Genomic DNA, 8,761 nt, shown 5'->3' with positions numbered 1-8,761 from the left:
TATGTACCCGGGTACTATCGTTAGCTAAGACCGGTCAGTCCTCAATAAGAACCTATGCATAGGATTTAATTATGTCTATGGGTCCCTGTTCTTTTATCCTTTGGCCACCGGGTGGCAATATTGGTCCAGCAACCTTTTCCTTGGATTTGGAAAATGGTGGATTAACTTCTAAAGGTCGGGGGTAAAGTACCTGCGGACGGTGCCAGCTCCCGCTGGGTATGGGCAAATATTCACCGGTCGCAGTGCACCCCGACGGGATTGCTAGTGTGGGCGCTAGGCGTTGCCACACTCCGCTACACTGCGCCCCGGCTGCTGTCGGGTCCTCTGTTTGGCTGCAATGCTGCTGGGCTCTGCAGTTCTCTCTATCGCTCACTCGGTTCTCCCACTGTACGGGCACCTGGTGGGGAGGCTTGTCGGTGGCCTGGTGTGGCCCTACAGCGTTCTGCTGGTGGCCTGATGCCGGTGGGGGCCTTTAGTGGCCTGGGGCTGCTTGGGGCCTGATGCTGCTGGGGCCTGAGGCTGATTGTGGCCTGATGCTGCTGGGGCCTGAGGCTGATCGTGGCCTGATGCTGCTGGGGCCTGAGGCTGATTGTGGCCTGATGCTGTTGGGGCCTGAGGCTGATTGTGGCCTGATGCTGCTGGTGGGGGTCTGGGCTGATTGTGGCCTGATGCTGCTGGGGCCTGAGGCTGATTGTGGCCTGATGCTGCTGGTGGGGGTCTGGGCTGCCGTTGGCTTTACTTCGCTCGCCTCTTACCCGCTCCTGCGCGCAGCCCACGGCTCCCGGCGTCTGGCTCACCCGGCGATGACGTCACTGCTTCGCCGCGTCCTCCGCTCCCGTCTTCTCCGCTCGGCAGGGAGCCCCGCTGCTGGCTCTCTGCTTCTTCTCTTCACACGCTGCCACTCGACAGGGGGATTCTTCTGCTGTCTTTCTCCTGACAGCACCGCGTCCCAGCGCTTCCCACGCTGCCGCTCAGCTCTGCACACACGTGAGTCCTCTTCCCAGCTCTCCCTTCACCTTCCGGTTCCCAGCCTATCCCAGGTCGCGCTGACCTGTCTGTCAAGGGTCGCTCCTGCCCCCTCCCACTTTAACCCTCTCAGGGCGGCCATGGCTGGCGTCCACCTTAACCCCTACTGTGCTGATACAAATAAAGGGGGCCCAGCACTCACTACAACAAACTAACTCACCTTAACATTCAAATAATCGGTACTTGTTTAGTTGCGATCCGATGCGATTTTTTACCTTTTCATAACCCCACTATCCACTACACATGGAGCTGATTTTATATAGTGTGGCGAGTGCAGCTTGCCACCGAGCCCAAAGTGTGGTGAGTGGCAGCAGATTACTGCGCTCGCTGCACTATATAAAATCAACTCCATATGTAGTGGATAGTGGGGTTATGAACAGCTGAAAAATCGCATTGGGTCGCATTGGATCGCATCGGATCGGCCGATATATCGGCCGATATTGCATCCGATATATTGGCCACCGTGAAACTAAACAAGTACCAAATAATCAAATAACTTGGCAGGTGAGCTTTAACCCAAGAAAAAACACATGTTCATTTTAGCTATGATGTGTAAGCAGTTGCCAGGACCCAGAGAAAACCAGTAGTGTAGGACTTGTGGTGAAATGTGGTCCCTTGGTGATGGACTGCAAGCTTAAATGCATTGATCAATTCATGAACTAAAACCCCATTATTTATTTAATTGATTATTTGAATGTTAAGGTGAGTTAGTTTGTTGTAGTGAGTGCTGGGCCCCCTGTGTTTGTATTTACTAGAGTGTGTGGTCACAGGCCACTACACCCCATCCTGGGAAGTGGGTGCTGTTTGCAACTCATTCTTAGGAATGGTGAGTGTGTTGGTACTTCTATATCTATATATTTGGGTTGATTTTTAATTAACCTCTGTTACTGTGATCATAGCTTTCACATGCACCCTAGATAAGCTCATTTACCTGAAACCTGTGACAGCTGCCCCTTTAATACTAATTCAGGTGCTGTGTTTGGGATTGTCTCACCTTTAAAAGCCATAAGGTACATGGCAGTTGAGCATTAACCCAGAAAAAAAACACATGTTCATTTTAGCTATGATGTGTAAGCAGTGGCCAGGTTCCCATGAAAACCAGTTGTTAGTGTAGGACTTGCAGTGAAATGGGGTCCCTTGGCCATGGGCTGCAAGCTTAAATGCAGTGATCAATTCATGAACTAAAACCCCATTATTTATTTAATTGATTATTTGAATGTTAAGGTGAGTTAGTTTGTTGTAGTGAGTGCTGGGCCCCCTGTGTTTGTGTGTGTATATATATATATATATATATATATATATATATATTGCAGGGGGATTACAGGCACCAGCAGGCCCTTCAATACCCTGCATATTGATAATTGTGGCTCTCCAAGTACCAGCAAGTGGGGATGGTTTCCTGGGTCCTGCTGGTATACCTATATAGAAGAATATTACTTCAAATTTGTAAAACTCCTTGATTGCTATCAATTTGGCACCCACAGCCCAGGGATGTTAGGGCTTTATCCCTGGCCTTGGATAGTGAAGGAGAGGGACTTTATTGGAGGGTCCCCACTCCCACTTACCTAAGGAACCCTGGCCAGGGCTTACTAGTTAGACAGGGTAATGCTCAGCCACAGTAACCAACATAAGCATATCCCCAGGTTGTGACATTCCCTCCCTGCTTGTGGAGACCAATCCTGATTTTAAAACTACAGGGGACTACATCTTTTTCCCATTATATTTTTAGAACCAAGACTGGGCCAAGTACCCAGTGCTGGTTCAGTAAATACAGGGGAACCCTACACATTTTTTTCTTTTGTATTTTTTGAACCAGGAGTTTGACTGGTTTATACTTTGGGGCTGATCCTACCTAATTTTTAATTTCTTTTAACAATTTCGTAATTTTTACAGACAGATGCATGCAGAAATCTCGATAATCTGTGCATGCTTCTTTCAAACTTAGAAAACTGAACCTGGTCTAATGTTTCTGCAATTTTTGGTAGGGTTTACATTGGATAAGTTGTATGTTGTAATGGGAAAATATCTTATTGAGAGTTCTTTTAATGTGAATTTCGGAAAAGGCAAAAAATCTCGCAACCTTATGCATTGGCCAAGCATTCAAAATGTACAAGTTTAGCGCTAAACATGCACATTTGATAACTTGAACCTTGTAACAGTCGCTGTTACAAAAGTCCTGCCCTCCCAACCTAGCTGTTCTATTACTTACTAAGAATCCAAGACAGGCCTTTCAGGCCCCCATATTTGCAGTTACACAATCACTACCACAGAGTTTTGTTAAACCCATTAAATTCCATGTGTATATTGAAATTATTGTTTTTCAATTCACACCGATTTCTATGTTTATTTAATTATATATGATCAATGCATCATTAATATTCAGAGCAAGAATATGCACAGCAAACAATGTACATTTGCTAAATGATACCTCCAAAACTGAAACCTTACTGTGTGTTACATTTTCAGTAAATAATAGTAATAATAATAATAATTATAATAATAATACATTAAATTATTTAGTACACTTTATTATCCTTCAGTAATTCATTGATGATGGGAAAAAAAATTGTGTTCTTGTTGTGTACATTATATTTACTGTTTCTGTAAAATATCTTCTGTTTGTTGCTTTTCCTTAACATATTTTTTAATTTTACTAGGTTTAATGAAGTTGCAGTGACATCAGTGAGTGTCTCAATTACAGTATTGAACTTACAGTATTAACACAACATTTGATGAAAAATAACATTTTGGCAATCTCAGTTAACAAGCTCCCACAGGAATAAAGTAATTATCTGAGCAAGTTAACTACAGCAATTAGGTACAAATATGTATGTGTGGGCGAGGGGTGTTCTATTTACTAAATCAAATTTAAATCTAAATGTTTGTGTTTTCTCCAATATTTAATTACAAATCAAAGGTCACATGGGATTTGTGCATTTCAAAGAAAATAATACTCAAGAGATTAATTAAATATATATGTAAAACACACTACTAACCACCTACCACCAGACATATAAATACGGTCATTCAGATAGATAATTCTAATAATGACTAAATATTTCAATACAAATTAATGCAAATACAAATTAATTACAACAAACACTACAATATTATGAATCAGAGAGCTCTGATTTTATATCATGTGCTACAGTAAATAAAGTAACTAAAGATAGCTAAGAGATAATCTTTAAGACTAGGCAAAATAATGATATTTTTATAATATTTTAGTATGGAAAGGCCACACATGACAATGAAGCATGACTGTGTTGTATTCCACAATGTGATTGTTTTGTATACCAGACTTCGCAGAACTCACTGGACACAACTTTGATTAGAGCAGAGCTGTTCAGAACTGTGGAGGTGAGTGATGGGGAGTCTGTTAATTTGTTTAGCATATTACTGTCTTGTTAGATTTACAAACCATTTTTTACTATAAGAAATGTTCTAAACTTTAATTTCCATGTAGATAGGTACCATTTCAATTCAATATTGAGGTTTATTTATAAGAAACTTTTCATAAGAAACATACTCTAGAATCATCAGAATCATCAGTTAAAAATCTTCAAAAATGTCAGTAATAATTTTTCAAATAGCTACTGTACTGTATATTGTATCTATATATTCAAATTGTACACAATGTGAGTAGTTGCTATACAGAATTGTCTATACTTTATTTTTCATTATTCTAATAATGAAAAACAATACAATTTTTTAATGGTTATTTATTAATAATAGTAATACTATTAAAAATAATAATATATGGCACACCATAAAAATAACAATTATTAATAATAATAAAAATAATAATAACAATAAGCATCATCACCACCACAACTATCATCTACAGTATTTGTAAAGTGCCAAAGAGAAATACAAGCTAGATTACTCACATAAAAAAAACAAATGTTGGGAGGGCCCTGCTCATGAGGGACTTTGTAATGCAATGGGTAGAGGGCAAATCTGAAACAAAAGATTGGGGCTTGTGTGGGTTATATAGATGGCAGTGGGATGACCTCTAAATAACAGATAGGGTTTGGGATTAGAAATTGAACTTAAATTCAATTTATCTGTTTTACATAATTTGTTGAAAGTGAGAATTATACCTAGAAAAAGGGATGATTACCATTAAGTGTAGTGTGTATATAGAATTTTAACATGTGTTACTCCTCATTAACTCGATTTATATCTTGATATACTGTTACTGTGTTCATACGGTACATGTGTTTTACCTGATAACAATCACATGCCTTAGTAATTTAAAATAAGGGGTAGTAACTCCCTTAAAACATGCTTGAGAAAAGAAGGGAAACTGCGCCATTTTGAAGAATTATTTGAAACACAATTTCACCCAGCGCATGGAAGGTAGGAAGTCTACAAATTTATTAACCAATGTATAATATAATGATTATAAAAAAAATAAGTACAATTAATTAATTTTTAAAAACAATAATATCAATATTCTTTGCTTGGGCCCCTCTGGGCAAAGCGTATTGTTTGTAAGGCAATATGGCACCGCTTTCTCTTGAATGTAGGAGTCCTGTTCCTATGGTGGACCTTGGTGAATAATGCCACATTTGGTATATAGAGGTACAGTTCCATTTGTATGTAGGTAACCACTCACAATTGTTGGGAATTCTGTGGCATTATGGTTACTGGATGGCAGGATAATACCCTTAAAGTGGTGATTAGAGCAGTTTCTCCATAATTCCAGACGGTATGACTCCAGAGATTCAGTGCCTATAGGTCCTGGTTCAGGTTCCTTGACTGAAGTGAAATTGATTCCAAAATTTGTCAAGAGAGTTGGTGGGCAATCATTGACGTATTTTGTCAGGGGGGTTGCAAAAACCGGGAACACATCAGATATTGCACCCCAACTCTGTTGACAACTTTTGGAATCTATTTCACTTCATACAAGGAATCTAAACCATGACCTACAGTACTGTATAGGCCCAAAACTCGATCCACCTCACTGCCCCTTTCATTTCAGGGCTGGTCTTGATGCTTCCCGACTGCCGATGCTGGCTCAACCTTGTCTCTCCTCCACCACCACCCCCACCACCATTTACTGACCATAGCCCCCTACAACAGTTACAAAATAAATAAAAAAATACAGGTATGAAGACAAAGACAAAAATGTAGTTTATAAGTGCCAAGCGGCTATATTAAGAGCATGCATTGTCACCCCCAGCAAGTGTCACCCCTTGGCACATGCCTCATCTGTCTAATGGGAAATACACCACTGGTGGGTTCTAAATAACCATTACTGACTAAAGGCGTTTTGTGCCCTTATCCTCTTATAGCTGTATATGTCTAATTGATTAATAAAATACTGTAAAAAAAAATACATCTTCATAGGGGTATCATTCTGATAATTTTGTTACTGTGTATAGACACTAAGTTGCCACTTATCATCCCAACCTAAAGCAATAGTTTTTATGTGAATATGATGGCTGTCAGTCCTTCTGGATTTGGGTGGATAATTGGTACTGTTGCATGGTCGCATATAGAATTACTGGTACTATACTTACAATCACCTGAATCATGGGGCTGTTAAGGTGAGGTAGAACATTCTTGCATTCTGGGAACTTAGGCCAGAAAAGTTAGATATTCTTGAAAAGAGAAAAATCCTTCCTTTTGGGATAACTTACTTTAAACATATCTGACAGTACTACTAAATGTGCGTGATACCAATCTTTTGTATTTTTTTATCTTCATGTTGTATGTGCTGTATTACAGTTGGTATTCAAACGAAAGTAAATTTCCAATATGATTTCTACAGTTCAGGTAAAGGCAGGGGATCATGTTTTCAAGTCCTGAAAATCAGACCATGGTGACATATTTTATTATTAAAGGGATCACTGATGTCCCAGAGCTCCAGATTCCTCTTTTTCTTCTGGTTCTACTGATTTATCTCCTCACTGTTGGTGGAAACCTGACAATTCTGCTCATCATCTGCTTGGATGGTCATCTTCACACACCCATGTATTTCTTCCTAGGCAACCTGTCTCTCGTTGACTTGTCTTCTACCACCATCACTTTGCATAAGGTCCTTCTCATCTTCATTTCTGGAAATAACACTGTTTCGTACTGTGCATGCATAATCCAAATGTATATGTTTGCATCTTTAACAGGCCATGAACTGTTAATTTTGACTGTAATGAGCTATGATAGATATGTTGCAGTCTGTAAACCTTTATGTTACCATAGGATAATGAACCATAGAGTTTGTGCATTGCTTGTTATGAGCTGTTATTGGATGGGATTTGTACAGGTTATTTCCCCTATTGTCATCTTCTCAGGCTTCTCATGTTTTATATCTAATTAGATCAACCACTTCTTCTGTGACATGATACCTCTGATGGAAATAACCTGCAGTGACACCTCCATCTTGGACGTAGTATTCCTTATTGAAGGACTTTTCATTGTAACTATAATCCCATTCTTTCTTACCTTCATCTCTTACATATTCATTATTTTTACCATAGCAAGGATCCATTCTGACACCGGGAAACAAAAAGCCTTTTATACATGTTCATCTCACTTAACTGTAGTCGTCCTCCTCTATGTGACACTTGTCTCTCAGTACTTAACCCCAACATCATCTGACACATTGAACTCAAAGAAACTGTTTTCTCTTTTCAACACAGCGGCAGTTCCTTTGTTAAACCCACTGATTTATAGTTTCAAAAATAAAGATGTTAAGTCAGCTATGAAGCGGAGACTAGGCCTGATTCAGATGCAATAGTAACAGAGCAGCGACCCTTTTAGGTGCTGGATCAGGAGGCATTGTAAGTACAGCAGTCGCCTTCAAGTAAACGTAGATGCCCACCAACTGCTTACTCTATTGCAACTGCAACACAGATGCGAGGAACATCCACTCCCTGAGCACCTCAATGGCCATGCAGAATGGACAAGGGAGCTGCAATATTGGCGCTATGTTTTATGCATATGAGATCGCAGTCACATACCAAGACACAACCCAAACACAGCCTGCAGTTTTGCAGACTCATCCAGATTTTTCACTGTGAGTGCTACCATGGTGTGTGTGCACTGTGGCCACGATGCATGTGCAGTATACTAAAATTGCTCAGGAGTAACCTCATCTCAATATATAGAAAAGTTACTGTACATAGAACTGCGCTATAAACAATGGATATATAAATATATCAATATATTGCAATGGGCAGATGTAGCACAGGATTAAGGCTCTGGAGGGCCTGAGGTACATCAGACAGGGGGCCCTAAAGTCTAAAATTAAAATCCTAATACAAATAATCATAATATATATATATATACACATATAACAACCAAGATGCAGAGGCGTAACTTTAGCACCGCAGCCCCCGAGGCCGCAGGGGGGCGCTGTGCATGTGTGGGCGCCGGGGGGCTGTGGTGCTATAGTTAGCCCCCTCCCGTCCGCCCATCTGCCGCCCGCCAATCCGCCGCCCGCAACCTTACCTGACTTCACTGGTCCCGTCCCGACTCCCTTGCTGGCTTCATTCTTCTGCTAGTGAGACGGACCACAATAAAATGTCCACCCCATATAGCAGACAGTTCTCTGAAACTGTCTGCTGTATGGGGGCGGACATTTTGTGTTGGTCCTTCTCACTAGCAGAAGAATGAAGCCAGCAAGGGAGCCGGGACGGGACCAGCAAGACAGGTAAGGCTGCGGGCGGGGCGGCGGGGGGCGCCCCCCATTAACGGTGGGGGGGTGCCCAATTCATAGATACGCCAC

The 8,761-nt window shown here is 41.1% G+C and overlaps 1 pseudogene; it reads left to right on the top strand.

Moving 5' to 3' along the window:
* Positions 1-6,826: 6,826 nt before the first annotated feature.
* LOC146036951 (olfactory receptor 8D1-like) lies at positions 6,827-7,771 on the top strand (annotated as a pseudogene).
* Positions 7,772-8,761: the final 990 nt, after the last annotated feature.

Source organism: Crinia signifera, chromosome 9, assembly GCF_055691185.1.
Source record: "Crinia signifera chromosome 9, ASM5569118v1, whole genome shotgun sequence".
Lineage (NCBI taxonomy): Eukaryota > Metazoa > Chordata > Amphibia > Anura > Myobatrachidae > Crinia > Crinia signifera.
This window is presented reverse-complemented; position numbering and strand designations above follow the sequence as displayed.